This window comes from Topomyia yanbarensis, chromosome 3, assembly GCF_030247195.1.
Source record: "Topomyia yanbarensis strain Yona2022 chromosome 3, ASM3024719v1, whole genome shotgun sequence".
In the NCBI taxonomy this organism is placed as follows: domain Eukaryota; kingdom Metazoa; phylum Arthropoda; class Insecta; order Diptera; family Culicidae; genus Topomyia; species Topomyia yanbarensis.
The window spans coordinates 293,620,195-293,635,746 of NC_080672.1; the positions used below are offsets into that span (position 1 = coordinate 293,620,195).

General features: G+C 45.3%; 1 protein-coding gene across 1 annotated transcript in view; it reads left to right on the top strand.

The window, feature by feature from the left end:
- The window catches only part of LOC131691566 (mitochondrial thiamine pyrophosphate carrier-like), an 84,510-nt gene that overhangs the window by 35,403 nt on the left and 33,555 nt on the right, over positions 1-15,552 (top strand). The gene's annotated exons all lie outside the window — the stretch shown is intronic.

Genomic DNA, 15,552 nt, shown 5'->3' on the forward strand with positions numbered 1-15,552 from the left:
TTGGGCGGCTTACCCAAGGCGAAGTACCTGTCTACCATAGACTTGAAGGAGGCCTTTCTCCAGGTACCCCTGGCTAAGGATAGTCGCAAATATACCGCTTTCAGTGTTCCCGGCAGGGGTATGTTCCAATTTACCCGTCTACCATTTGGTCTCGTCAACAGCCCCGCTACTCTGGCGCGACTGATGGACCAGGTTCTAGGACGAGGTAAATGGGAACCTTACGTTTTCGTCTACCTAGATGACATCATCGTGGTAAGCGAAACGTTCGAGCATCACATACAGTTGCTCAAAGCAGTTGCCGATTGTCTAGCAAGAGCCAATCTAACCATCAATTTGGAAAAATCCCGTTTTGGAGTTCCCGAACTAAAGTTTCTTGGTTATTTGTTGAATCGGGACGGACTCAAGGTCAATCCTGACAAAATTCAGCCGATTCTCGACTACGAGAGACCGGTTACCGTGACGAAACTTCGTCGTTTCCTCGGGATGTGCGGTTATTACCGCCGTTTCATTGATCGGTTCAGTGAGGTCACTGCTCCCTTGACCGATCTGCTCAAAACGAAAACCAAGAGCTTAGTTTGGAACTCCGAGGCAGAACTCGCGTTCCTTAAAATTAAGGAACTTCTAGTCACTCCTCCAGTTTTAGTCCCACCAGACTTCTCCAAAGAATTCATTCTTCAGACAGACGCTAGTGACGTAGCAGTCGCTGCTGTTCTGGTGCAGGAGTATCCCGAGGGTGAGAAAGTAGTTGCTTACTTTTCGCACAAACTGACCACTCCCCAAAGGAACTATCATGCAACTGAAAAGGAAGGTCTGGCGGTGATAATGGCGGTTGAACACTTTCGAGGTTACTTGGAAGGTTATCATTTTCGACTGGTCACTGATTCGTCAGCGATTACATGGATACTGAAGACTAAATGGAAAACCAGTTCACGTTTGAGTCGTTGGAGTTTAGAATTGCAACTCTACGACATGTCTATTGAGCACCGGAAAGGCAAGGACAATGTCGTTCCAGATGCGTTATCCCGGGCCGTAGCTGCCGTTTCCGCTTTGTCCACCTCAGACTGGTACTGTTCCATGAAGTCCAAAGTTATCCAAAATCCTGACGACTATGCCGACTTCAAAGTAGAAAATGATCAACTTTTCAAGTATGTAAACTCAAAAGTTGTTCCGTGCGACTCGCGGTTCAGTTGGAAACTCGTCCCAGCACCCGAGTTCCGTCAAGATTTGATTCAACGTACCCACGAAAATTTGCTTCACGTGGGATACGATAAAACGATCCACGAAGTGCAGTTACGATATTACTGGCCTCGTATGGGATCTGAAGTACGAAAGTTTATTCGAGAATGTGGGACGTGCAAGGAAATCAAAGCTCCTTTCGTCCCAGTCCAGCCCGAAATGGGTAAGTCGCGTGCGACTAATGCACCATGGCGAATGGTTTCTGTGGACTATATTGGTCCTCTTCCAAAAAGCAAACGTGGCAATCAACACTTGCTTGTCGTCCTCGACGTCTTCAGTAAGTACGTCATGTTAACCCCCGTTCGCAAAATCGCTAGTACGTCACTCTGTTCAATCGCCATGGCAGCCCGGAAATTCTGCTAAGCGACAATGCCTCCACTTTCACCTCGAAGGAGTTCAGTCAATTCATAAAAGAAACCAACGTCAAACATTGGCTGAACTCCCGCTATCATTCGCAGGCTAACCCAGTGGAGCGAACAAATCGCTCGATAAACACCGCAATCCGGGCATATGCTCGAACCGAGCAGCGCAACTGGGATGTCCACATCACCGATGTGGAGCGAATCCTAAATACTACCGTTCATTCCTCCACTGGGTTTAGTCCACATTTCATTATACACGGGTGTGAAATGGCATCTGCCGATGACTACAGCAGGATTTCCGGTGAGGGTGACCTAGAAACAAGACACCAACAGATAGACAAAATCCGGGAGATTGTGGTCAAAAATTTGGCAAAGGCAAGCGAGGGCATTCGACATCAATACAACTTGCGTCATCGAAAGTTCTCCAAACCTTTTGAAACAGGACAAATGGTATACCGTCGAAACATTAAGTTGTCGAATGCACTCGAGTCTTACAATGCTAAACTAGGACCACAATACTTACCGGCAAAAATTGTCTCAAAAAAAGGTGTATCCTCCTACGAGCTGGAGGATTTAGCAGGTAAAAATCTCGGAGTTTGGCCAGCAAATCTCCTTAAACCAGCATAAAAACTTTTCCGTGCCGTCTGTGGACTGACGGTATGCTTTTATATGGATTACTCACTTGGGAGTTTTCCAAAAGCAGCCGTCAGTTCCCGACGGCAACAACACGGACTTTGGTCCGAATAAAAAAAAACAATAAACATTTCTCCGTCTTCTCTATTTTTATTGTGGAAGACCAACTCTGCCGCGGGAAGCTTCTTCATTAGCTTCATGCACTTATTTTGAGCCACACTCGCACAGTGTGGTAAACAAACACTCGCTCGAAATATATGCTCCGGCCCCGGTGACGACTACGGTAGGGTGGAATACTCCACAAAAAAAACCACTAATCTTATACCGTACCGTTCTCCCGGGCACCGGACGCATCTAAACACACTACCTGCCGTGTTCGGCAAACAGAAACAAAGTTCTTTAGCGCCCCACTCACGCAGTGAGGTAATCAAATTATCTCACTTAATGTATGGTCGGGGACCCGTCTTGGCTACGGAAGGATAGAATTATCCACTTCAATAAACACAAATGTTACACCGTGGTCCCCGAACGCATCTAAATACACTTTCTGCCGTGTTCGGCAACATGAAAATTTTTCCAAAATCCCTCTTCGTGGGAAACACTCGCACCTACGGGTGCACTAAATCCTGTTATTTTCCCTTGTTTGGGACACAAAAAAAGCTTATTCACTTATCCCTTCTTCGATAGGGACACAAATAAATACACGCGTCTAATTCCCGACCGCAATAAATACCGAAGACTCGCGGAAACGGTATAAAATCGCGAATAAAAACAGTGCGAACGCCGATTTCGCGAACTGTTTTGTTTTTATTTACGATTTTGATGATTCATTCATCATATCGAATGGATCATCGATTTGACACTTTCCCCGATGTTCGCATCAATGCTCTGCATCATGCAGGTGTAGCCCGATTTGGATCAGAGTAGTGTGAGTGGAAGAGCAAATGGGGTAAAAAGCGCCTCGCGTCTTCGATTTCGAATCGAATAAAATTTCATTTCGCATAATTTTGGGTTTGTGGTTAAACCTGGGGTGGTTCGTTTGATTCCAGCGGGAATCATTTTGATCTGTTTAAATTATGCGAAAGACATTCTTTGGTCCCTCTCAAACGTTTCTTTTGCCATATACGAAGCGTTTTGAGGCGAAAAGGGACGAATAAACAAACATTTTGTCCGGAATGTCTGCGAGTGGGAGAAACGATGACGTGTTAAGCGGTATTGTATGTGTGAATGTATGAGTGTGGAATCGAACAGAGTGAATGAATGTTCGAGTGAATGATTAGATAAAGTTGTTTTGGGGTTAATTCGAAGTGCTTATCGGAATGGGAATGATCGAGCAGGCCAGTGATTGAGGATGAATGAATGGGATTGTATGAATGTATTTGGATTGAATCCCCAACACAAGTGTGTAGTACTGGTATCGTAAGGACACGTAAGACATTTCTGGACAGTCGATGAAAAAAACAATATAATGCCGACAACCGTTTCCCTGCAAGTTGGAACATTGAAAATTGTCAATGTCACTTGCAGAATTTTAGGGATTTTCGAGTTGTTACCGATCTTGTATTCGGATTGGGTTTAGGGTTCAACCCATAACCGAATAGTGACAATGGCTGACAACCTCTCGCTTCGCGTATGCTGTCAGTATTATCAGACCCAACACAGACAAACAGTTCACCGGTTAGGACATCCGGTCGATTAGTTTTTGAGATGAAAATTTATAAATTGCGGAAGAAATGATTAGGTGTAGTTAGTTTTTCTTTGTTTATTTCAATAGTAATTCTTCAAAAGGGCTAATGAGACTTTTGTAAACAAACTTATTTCGCTCATTATTCCGCTACCGAGTTGAATTTCATGAAAAATACACATAAATCAACATCTTTATCCTTGGTAGAATCAATTTCAAATGTTTTCTGTGTTGAAATGATAACAAATTAGGAGAAATCAGCAAAACAAAAGTTTGTTTACAAATCTTATTAGCCCTATTCAAATGTTGATATGGATTTATTGATTCATTTCGTTATTATTATTGTATCGGTGTTAGGTGTTAGGTTAGAAAAAAATTGTTTCCAATTTTTTTTCCACCCGGTGTGGGCGAGATTGTAACCCGCCAGGGTAACAATTTTGCACTGGGTGGAAATATACCCTTTTTTTGCGTATACACTCCGTAGAGTGTATTGTTTACGTAAAATTATGCTCACCGCTGTTCGGTACCGTTCACATTTAGTTGTAAATTTTTGTTCATTTTCGCGTTTGTGAACGGTTTTACTCGTACAGATAGGTTAGATAATTTTTGTTTTACGTTTGTGAATTAGTAACATAGGGTTTAGGTAGGTCTCCGCTCTCCTCTCGCTGTAAAAGTGATTGCTAACTATGCTGTACCATGGCAATGACAGCTATGCGGCGGTGTGTTTTTTGGTGGTTGTTTGGTGGAGTGAAAAAGGCGGCCATCGAGATGGACAGAAAGTGACGGACCACGGCAACGAAAAGACGTCCAGAAAATTATTGTTTTTATTTCGGGACAGTTTCCCGCCACCGTAACGAACGTTCAGTGCGCGTGTGCGACGGTCGATTTCCGTCGAAAGTGCCGGTCCGTGGTCTGGGTGCTCATTTGTTTAGTGGTGCTGGATCGCCGTCGGGGGAAGCTAATTCCCAAGGAGCTTTCGCTTCCCCGGCTAACCGTTAAGGATCCGACGCACCCGCCCCTCTCGCTGCAGAGGATAAGTCGAACGAGCCTTGCTCTCCTCTGCAGCTAACAGCCAAGGAGAGGGAAGCAGGTAGGACAACGGCTCCACCTGGGAAGAACACTGCGGTGTCTTCTGGGATTCCTTGCGGGGAGCAAGTGGATCCGGTGATTAGTCACCAACGTCGCTAGGGAGGTTCCAACAAAGGAGCCAAGCTCACCTCCCTAGCTAATTGTCAAGGACCGCTGCCGGAGCAGCCAACGTTCAAAGGAGAACGCGGCCGTTGTTGTCCCGGCCGGTCGGAGGAAACCGCCCGCCTTTCCGCCAGCAGTAGCAGATCACCAGCAGCAGCAGTAGTTGAGAGAGTAGCGGAGAATAAAAGTCGGTAAATTTAATAATTTATTTTGTTTGTTTACTTTTTTTCTTGTGAAACGAAAATCCGAAATTCTGTAGAAGCACCTAGGCCGCCCTGAAACGAAGGGTACGCCGGGCAAATAAGAACCCGAGTAGCGGGCAAACCCCTACTTACATTTGGCGCACAGCGCAAAACACACTGAAAAAAATATTTTCCTATTTTGGAAAATATTTTTTTCTTCCGGAGTGTGGGGTGCTTCTACTAAATAGAGGATTTTCGTAGAACAGTGGTGAGGTTTCTTCCGCAATATTGTTCCGCGGTCGTATTATTTATTTATTTACATTTTTGGTATTGTTTTTTGATTTTTGCATTTTCTTTTTTTGTCCGAATTTGTGGATTGCGTTGTTTGTGTTTGGTCTGCCGGACGAGTAGTTTGAAGGTTGTTGTTATTATTCGGTTGCGGTGGCCAATCGCCTTGAATTCTCAATCCGGTTTGAGACATTTTTGGAACAGCTTGATTTCCTGAAATTTTAAGGGAATCGTTAGTGGGCGAAAAATCGAAAATAATACCGTGCCAGTACTTACATGCTTTGTGTCTTGGTGATTTCTTCCAATATAGCGCAAGTTATGATGGCGTTGGAGAAATTCAACCAAGCGTGTGTGTTCATGCGCGTCGATCATTTGCATTTCGATGAGCTGGATTTTGAGTTGCTATCTCGAAGCATTTTTATCTCTTCTGATTCGGATCTTTCGGGTGTCCAGCGGCAGCGGCGTCTTCGGGGAATTTTGTCGCATGAGCGGTCGTCTCGGAGGGAATTAGTACGCAATTTCCGGGGTAACGTGGGTGAAGAAAAGGAGATCTGCCTTGGTAAATTACTAACAATCAAGGAAGATCTCCAGTACCTGTGCCCAAATAAGGAGATTTACCGAACACGGTTGCTTCATTTGGGGTCTAGGCTCCAGGTTATCCGAAATTATGCGGCAGGGGAGGTCAACCAGGAAATTTCGGGGTTGCTGGAGGAAGTTCTAGCAGTTTATGCCAGTCATTTCAGTGACGAACAGGCAGCACTTCCTCCCGACAACCAAGAAGGGGAGGATGGAGAAATTTTGGGAGATTTGCTGAGTACAGACGTACCTGCAATTCCACAGGGATCCAATCTTTCCGATAACGAAGGATCTCTTTCCAAACAGCTCGTAGGAGACGACCTGTTGCGTGTCTTGTGCGAGATGAGGGACGAGATTCGACAATTGCGACAGCAATCCGACGATAATAAAGCCCTAGCGTCTCAGGGGTCTGATGCTTTTTCAAAAACTACCGAAACGCTAATGGGCGGGATTGCTTCACTGACAACAATTTCGTCAGTTTTGAGAAAGACGGTTCAAGAAGTTGTCTCACTTCGTGAATCCGTGAATGAACTTCGGGCACTAGTACATCAGAAGGAAAGTGCTTCCGAGAAGGATCTGCAGACCGATCTGGAAGATTTGCGTTTGATGGACGTACCCGATTCATTTGATGCACCAGAGATTCCTCGCCCAACACTGGCGCCCAGTCCCGATCAATTTGTGTTGAAGCGAGGATTCTCGGGCCAACAAAATCTATGTCCATCACTTCCTATCGAGAAACCGAAACAGAATACTGGATTCACAGCCCCGTACCAAACTCAGAACCAGCCTTACGTTCCTGAATTGACCGAACAGCTGGCGGGACCATCATATCCGAACTTTTCGATATCCACCCATGCGGGAAACGGATCGATGGTGGCCCCCAGGAATTACTCGCGAAACCCGCAACGCGTCGCTGATTGGAAGATTCGGAAGTATGCTGGAACTGATGAAGGAACTGGACTTAATGAGTTTTTGGACACCGTAGCAAATTACGCTACGTGTGAACAAATGTGCGAAGAAGAACTTTTCAATTCTGCGATGCATCTGTTCACTGGCAATGCTTTGACCTGGTATCAGGCTATGCGTGCGCAAAACCGGTTGTTTAACTGGAACCATCTTGTTTGCGAGCTCAAGGTAAATTTCGTACATCCTGAACTTGATGCTACGCTCAAAATGAAGGCTCTCCAGCGCCGGCAGATGCGTAACGAATCTTTCCAGGAATATTTCCTGGAAATGGAAAAAATATTTCGTGCTATGACGGTTCCAATGGCACCGAGCGAAAAGCTCGACGTGCTGAAGCGGAACCTGAAAGCCGACTATAAACAAATGCTAATCCTCAGGCCAGTGAACACGCTTTCAGAATTGATGAGTCTTGGTAAATCGATCGACGCCTCCAAGACGCCGATTTATCAGAAAGTTTTCGGTTCTTCTCGGGAAGTCGCTGCTTATTCTGACAATCCACCACAAAACAAACAAAAACATAATAATCAAAACCAAAAGGGAGGTGGACAGAATAACGACAACGCAAAATCCAAAACGTTTTGGAGCAAGAATGCCAAACCGGCAGGTCTTGATTCAAACAAGCCTCCTGACAACCAGAAAAAGAAACAGCAAGGGAATCAGGACGGAAAGAATCTCGAGGGAAACAATCAAAAACCAATCGAACCACCGCAGAAACCTATAATGTGTCTGGAGTATTTGGTGGAAAAGCATCGTCCTCCCGTGCTCGGCGTCTGCTACAATTGTGGAGACAAAGGACATGAATTTGAGGAATGCCGGAAACCAAATCGGGTCTTCTGCATCGTGTGTGGTTTTAAAGGATTTGAACTGAAGTCGCAGTTGGCAGTAAAGCAGCGCTCCAAAGAACAACTAACAATCCATCCCCAGATTTACGACAGTTTTCGACCGGCTCGTGATGAGGACTATGATAATTCGTTGTCTGTCGAAACCATCGTCCTTGACGACCCGTTCGATAACCGTCCATTTGCAATTGTCGCTGTGTACGGCAAATCCTTCAAAGCCTTCCTCGACAGTGGTAGTAACGCCACAATTATAACTAAAAAGCTATACCGAAAGTTTTCGAAAAGTCCCTTGAAAAGGTTGGAACGACCATTCGAACTACGTTCTGCAAATGGTCAATCCTTACCAATCATTGGACAAGCGTATCTCCCGTATACTTTTCAAAATTTGACAAAGGTCCTATGCACTCTTGTAGTAGAGCATCTGACCGTCAACTCCATTCTAGGTATGGACTTTTGGCGCGCCTTTGGGATTTCTCCTGAGATACAAAACTGTGCTCTGTTGAACTCAGGTCAGGAATCAGAAGACGATGAAGAAGATGAAGTACCGCGTGAGTCGATATTCACTTCGGAACAGTTAGCGTACGTAGAAGAAGTAAAGAAGTGTTTCCAGGCAGTAGAGCCCGGAAAGCTAAGCCCAACCTCATTCACAGAGCACAGGATTGTCATCAAAGATGAATTCCAGGGTGCGGCACCCGTTTGCCGATATCCTTATCACATGAGCCCAAAGAAACTGTCAAAGGTCTGGGAAGAGGTTGACCGATGGCGGTCTATGGGAATTATCGAGGAGTCTGATTCGGATTGGTCGCTTAATATTGTGGCGGTCACGAAACCAGACGACTCAATCCGCCTTTGTCTAGACGCTAGGCCTCTCAATGAGCGTACTGTACGGGATGCATACCCTCTGCCCCACCCTGGGCGAATATTGGGCGGCTTACCCAAGGCGAAGTACCTGTCTACCATAGACTTGAAGGAGGCCTTTCTCCAGGTACCCCTGGCTAAGGATAGTCGCAAATATACCGCTTTCAGTGTTCCCGGCAGGGGTATGTTCCAATTTACCCGTCTACCATTTGGTCTCGTCAACAGCCCCGCTACTCTGGCGCGACTGATGGACCAGGTTCTAGGACGAGGTAAATGGGAACCTTACGTTTTCGTCTACCTAGATGACATCATCGTGGTAAGCGAAACGTTCGAGCATCACATACAGTTGCTCAAAGCAGTTGCCGATTGTCTAGCAAGAGCCAATCTAACCATCAATTTGGAAAAATCCCGTTTTGGAGTTCCCGAACTAAAGTTTCTTGGTTATTTGTTGAATCGGGACGGACTCAAGGTCAATCCTGACAAAATTCAGCCGATTCTCGACTACGAGAGACCGGTTACCGTGACGAAACTTCGTCGTTTCCTCGGGATGTGCGGTTATTACCGCCGTTTCATTGATCGGTTCAGTGAGGTCACTGCTCCCTTGACCGATCTGCTCAAAACGAAAACCAAGAGCTTAGTTTGGAACTCCGAGGCAGAACTCGCGTTCCTTAAAATTAAGGAACTTCTAGTCACTCCTCCAGTTTTAGTCCCACCAGACTTCTCCAAAGAATTCATTCTTCAGACAGACGCTAGTGACGTAGCAGTCGCTGCTGTTCTGGTGCAGGAGTATCCCGAGGGTGAGAAAGTAGTTGCTTACTTTTCGCACAAACTGACCACTCCCCAAAGGAACTATCATGCAACTGAAAAGGAAGGTCTGGCGGTGATAATGGCGGTTGAACACTTTCGAGGTTACTTGGAAGGTTATCATTTTCGACTGGTCACTGATTCGTCAGCGATTACATGGATACTGAAGACTAAATGGAAAACCAGTTCACGTTTGAGTCGTTGGAGTTTAGAATTGCAACTCTACGACATGTCTATTGAGCACCGGAAAGGCAAGGACAATGTCGTTCCAGATGCGTTATCCCGGGCCGTAGCTGCCGTTTCCGCTTTGTCCACCTCAGACTGGTACTGTTCCATGAAGTCCAAAGTTATCCAAAATCCTGACGACTATGCCGACTTCAAAGTAGAAAATGATCAACTTTTCAAGTATGTAAACTCAAAAGTTGTTCCGTGCGACTCGCGGTTCAGTTGGAAACTCGTCCCAGCACCCGAGTTCCGTCAAGATTTGATTCAACGTACCCACGAAAATTTGCTTCACGTGGGATACGATAAAACGATCCACGAAGTGCAGTTACGATATTACTGGCCTCGTATGGGATCTGAAGTACGAAAGTTTATTCGAGAATGTGGGACGTGCAAGGAAATCAAAGCTCCTTTCGTCCCAGTCCAGCCCGAAATGGGTAAGTCGCGTGCGACTAATGCACCATGGCGAATGGTTTCTGTGGACTATATTGGTCCTCTTCCAAAAAGCAAACGTGGCAATCAACACTTGCTTGTCGTCCTCGACGTCTTCAGTAAGTACGTCATGTTAACCCCCGTTCGCAAAATCGCTAGTACGTCACTCTGTTCAATCGCCATGGCAGCCCGGAAATTCTGCTAAGCGACAATGCCTCCACTTTCACCTCGAAGGAGTTCAGTCAATTCATAAAAGAAACCAACGTCAAACATTGGCTGAACTCCCGCTATCATTCGCAGGCTAACCCAGTGGAGCGAACAAATCGCTCGATAAACACCGCAATCCGGGCATATGCTCGAACCGAGCAGCGCAACTGGGATGTCCACATCACCGATGTGGAGCGAATCCTAAATACTACCGTTCATTCCTCCACTGGGTTTAGTCCACATTTCATTATACACGGGTGTGAAATGGCATCTGCCGATGACTACAGCAGGATTTCCGGTGAGGGTGACCTAGAAACAAGACACCAACAGATAGACAAAATCCGGGAGATTGTGGTCAAAAATTTGGCAAAGGCAAGCGAGGGCATTCGACATCAATACAACTTGCGTCATCGAAAGTTCTCCAAACCTTTTGAAACAGGACAAATGGTATACCGTCGAAACATTAAGTTGTCGAATGCACTCGAGTCTTACAATGCTAAACTAGGACCACAATACTTACCGGCAAAAATTGTCTCAAAAAATGGTGTATCCTCCTACGAGCTGGAGGATTTAGCAGGTAAAAATCTCGGAGTTTGGCCAGCAAATCTCCTTAAACCAGCATAAAAACTTTTCCGTGCCGTCTGTGGACTGACGGTATGCTTTTATATGGATTACTCACTTGGGAGTTTTCCAAAAGCAGCCGTCAGTTCCCGACGGCAACAACACGGACTTTGGTCCGAATAAAAAAAAAACAATAAACATTTCTCCGTCTTCTCTATTTTTATTGTGGAAGACCAACTCTGCCGCGGGAAGCTTCTTCATTAGCTTCATGCACTTATTTTGAGCCACACTCGCGCAGTGTGGTAAACAAACACTCGCTCGAAATATATGCTCCGGCCCCGGTGACGACTACGGTAGGGTGGAATACTCCACAAAAAAAACACTAATCTTATACCGTACCGTTCTCCCGGGCACCGGACGCATCTAAACACACTACCTGCCGTGTTCGGCAAACAGAAACAAAGTTCTTTAGCGCCCCACTCACGCAGTGAGGTAATCAAATTATCTCACTTAATGTATGGTCGGGGACCCGTCTTGGCTACGGAAGGATAGAATTATCCACTTCAATAAACACAAATGTTACACCGTGGTCCCCGAACGCATCTAAATACACTTTCTGCCGTGTTCGGCAACATGAAAATTTTTCCAAAATCCCTCTTCGTGGGAAACACTCGCACCTACGGGTGCACTAAATCCTGTTATTTTCCCTTGTTTGGGACACAAAAAAAGCTTATTCACTTATCCCTTCTTCGATAGGGACACAAATAAATACACGCGTCTAATTCCCGACCGCAATAAATACCGAAGACTCGCGGAAACGGTATAAAATCGCGAATAAAAACAGTGCGAACGCCGATTTCGCGAACTGTTTTGTTTTTATTTACGATTTTGATGATTCATTCATCATATCGAATGGATCAACGATTTGACACTTTCCCCGATGTTCGCATCAATGCTCTGCATCATGCAGGTGTAGCCCGATTTGGATCAGAGTAGTGTGAGTGGAAGAGCAAATGGGGTAAAAAGCGCCTCGCGTCTTCGATTTCGAATCGAATAAAATTTCATTTCGCATAATTTTGGGTTTGTGGTTAAACCTGGGGTGGTTCGTTTGATTCCAGCGGGAATCATTTTGATCTGTTTAAATTATGCGAAAGACATTCTTTGGTCCCTCTCAAACGTTTCTTTTGCCATATACGAAGCGTTTTGAGGCGAAAAGGGACGAATAAACAAACATTTTGTCCGGAATGTCTGCGAGTGGGAGAAACGATGACGTGTTAAGCGGTATTGTATGTGTGAATGTATGAGTGTGGAATCGAACAGAGTGAATGAATGTTCGAGTGAATGATTAGATAAAGTTGTTTTGGGGTTAATTCGAAGTGCTTATCGGAATGGGAATGATCGAGCAGGCCAGTGATTGAGGATGAATGAATGGGATTGTATGAATGTATTTGGATTGAATCCCCAACACAAGTGTGTAGTACTGGTATCGTAAGGACACGTAAGACATTTCTGGACAGTCGATGAAAAAAACAATATAATGCCGACAACCGTTCCCCTGCAAGTTGGAACATTGAAAATTGTCAATGTCACTTGCAGAATTTTAGGGATTTTCGAGTTGTTACCGATCTTGTATTCGGATTGGGTTTAGGGTTCAACCCATAACCGAATAGTAACAATGGCTGACAACCTCTCGCTTCGCGTATGCTGTCAGTATTATCAGACCCAACACAGACACAGTTCACCGGTTAGGACATCCGGTCGATTAGTTTTTGAGATGAAAATTTATAAATTGCGGAAGAAATGATTAGGTGTAGTTAGTTTTTCTTTGTTTATTTATTGATTCATTTCGTTATTATTATTGTATCGGTGTTAGGTGTTAGGTTAGAAAAAAATTGTTTCCAATTTTTTTTCCACCCGGTGTGGGCGAGATTGTAACCCGCCAGGGTAACAATTTTGCACTGGGTGGAAATATACCCTTTTTTTCGTATACACTCCGTAGAGTGTATTGTTTACGTAAAATTATGCTCACCGCTGTTCGGTACCGTTCACATTTAGTTGTAAATTTTTGTTCATTTTCGCGTTTGTGAACGGTTTTACTCGTACAGATAGGTTAGATAATTTTTGTTTTACGTTTGTGAATTAGTAACATAGGGTTTAGGTAGGTCTCCGCTCTCCTCTCGCTGTAAAAGTGATTGCTAACTATGCTGTACCATGGCAATGACAGCTATGCGGCGGTGTGTTTTTTGGTGGTTGTTTGGTGGAGTGAAAAAGGCGGCCATTGAGATGGACAGAAAGTGACGGACCACGGCAACGAAAAGACGTCCAGAAAATTATTGTTTTTATTTCGGGACAGTTTCCCGCCACCGTAACGAACGTTCAGTGCGCGTGTGCGACGGTCGATTTCCGTCGAAAGTGCCGGTCCGTGATCCGGGTGCTCATTTGTTTAGTGGTGCTGGATCGCCGTCGGGGGAAGCTAATTCCCAAGGAGCTTTCGCTTCCCCGGCTAACCGTTAAGGATCCGACGCACCCGCCCCTCTCGCTGCAGAGGATAAGTCGAACGAGCCTTGCTCTCCTCTGCAGCTAACAGCCAAGGAGAGGGAAGCAGGTAGGACAACGGCTCCACCTGGGAAGAACACTGCGGTGTCTTCTGGGATTCCTTGCGGGGAGCAAGTGGATCCGGTGATTAGTCACCAACGTCGCTAGGAAGGTTCCAACAAAGGAGCCAAGCTCACCTCCCTAGCTAATTGTCAAGGACCGCTGCCGGAGCAGCCAACGTTCAAAGGAGAACGCGGCCGTTGTTGTCCCGGCCGGTCGGAGGAAACCGCCCGCCTTTCCGCCAGCAGTAGCAGATCACCAGCAGCAGCAGTAGTTGAGAGAGTAGCGGAGAATAAAAGTCGGTAAATTTAATAATTTATTTTGTTTGTTTACTTTTTTTCTTGTGAAACGAAAATCCGAAATTCTGTAGAAGCACCTAGGCCGCCCTGAAACGAAGGGTACGCCGGGCAAATAAGAACCCGAGTAGCGGGCAAACCCCTACTTACAGTATATGTGAGTAGATAATTAATCCGAAAATAAGCATTATTTTTAATTTTCATATTAGGCATTTTAGGGCGATTAAATGGCGCGTTCCGTGGGCGATTTAAGGGCGGGTTGGGCGGCAAAAAATGACGTCGGAAAATCGCTCAAATGTTGTATTTGAAATAGCCCCCTAACTGCCAGCAATTTGCTGGCAAATTGAAGGGCAATTAGCGCATCCGAGTTGGCAAATAGCCCCCATTAGCCAACAACTTGCCCTTTTTGACTGGGCAGGCGCAAAATTTGCAATTAAAAGCCGTCGCACGGCTAGCCGACGGTTCGAGTTCATTGTTTTACACCGAATTATTTTTCATTGTATTAACTTGGCCTATATCTAAAGAACTCTCATGTTTTAAAGACAAACCTCTTAACGAAAACGTGACATTACAAGCACACTCTGATTCTACTGATCAAATCGAAATGATTGAACAGGGAAACTGTAAATCCAACGAGTTTTGAAGGTTTCAAACCTGCAACTTCATTACGAGCTCATTTAGAACTGTTTGGGATCGATCCACATCTCGTTTCCCCTTTGGTCTTTTGCATCTATCCCTTTCATCTACCAAATTTAGCGATCTTCGGGTCAAATAATTGGGGAGACAAGAACTTCTTCTTCTTCTTCCAATTCTGTTTGTTTTTCGTCGGCCTATTTCCGCTACGAGGCCAAACACCGACGCCAGAGAGGTGACACTCCCACTATCTGGATTGGATATCGACCCATCAACTCATGGACCGGGGACCAACGGCTTTACTTCCCTTCCGAAGGAAGGCGTGACCTCAGATTTTTGTCACCTCTGAAAAATCTCAACGACCTCGACTGGGATTGAACCCAGACCAACTGGGGTGGGTGGCGGTCACGCTAACCACCCAACCATCGGCGCCGTCTGAAAACAAGAACATGACAAGTAAGTTGGAATTTCGTATCGCCTGTAAGTTAAAAGTCCGCGCTATAGCAAAGAGAAACGACATGGAGAGAAAACGTCGTATGGCTTGTACGCAAGCAGAAAATTTGTTCAAGCCGCCCGGCCTTCATTCTTCCACCTACAGAATGGAAGAAGTGAACACATATTTGCAACAGGGAACTTGGGTTACTGAATTGGAAGCTATTTTAAAGTCTGATACACGTGATCGCTACAATGCAACAGTCCAGCAATACCGCAATTGCGATTTCGAGTTTTCGGCCATCCTTACATAGACGACACCGTGTTTGAAATGACTGAAACTCAGAGACATACTAAAGTTTCTTATCCAATGTGATAAAGAGCTTTAGACTTACTAGCAGGCGATTTGAACTACTTGTGAGTTCAATTTACCTGTTGTTTGTTTTTGTGCTGTTATTTTTCCCACCCTTCCAATTCTACTTCCTCTCTCCTCCTTCTCTTTTCGTTGCGCTCAGGAAATGATGAGAAGACACGGCAAGACACAAATCCCCGACTACA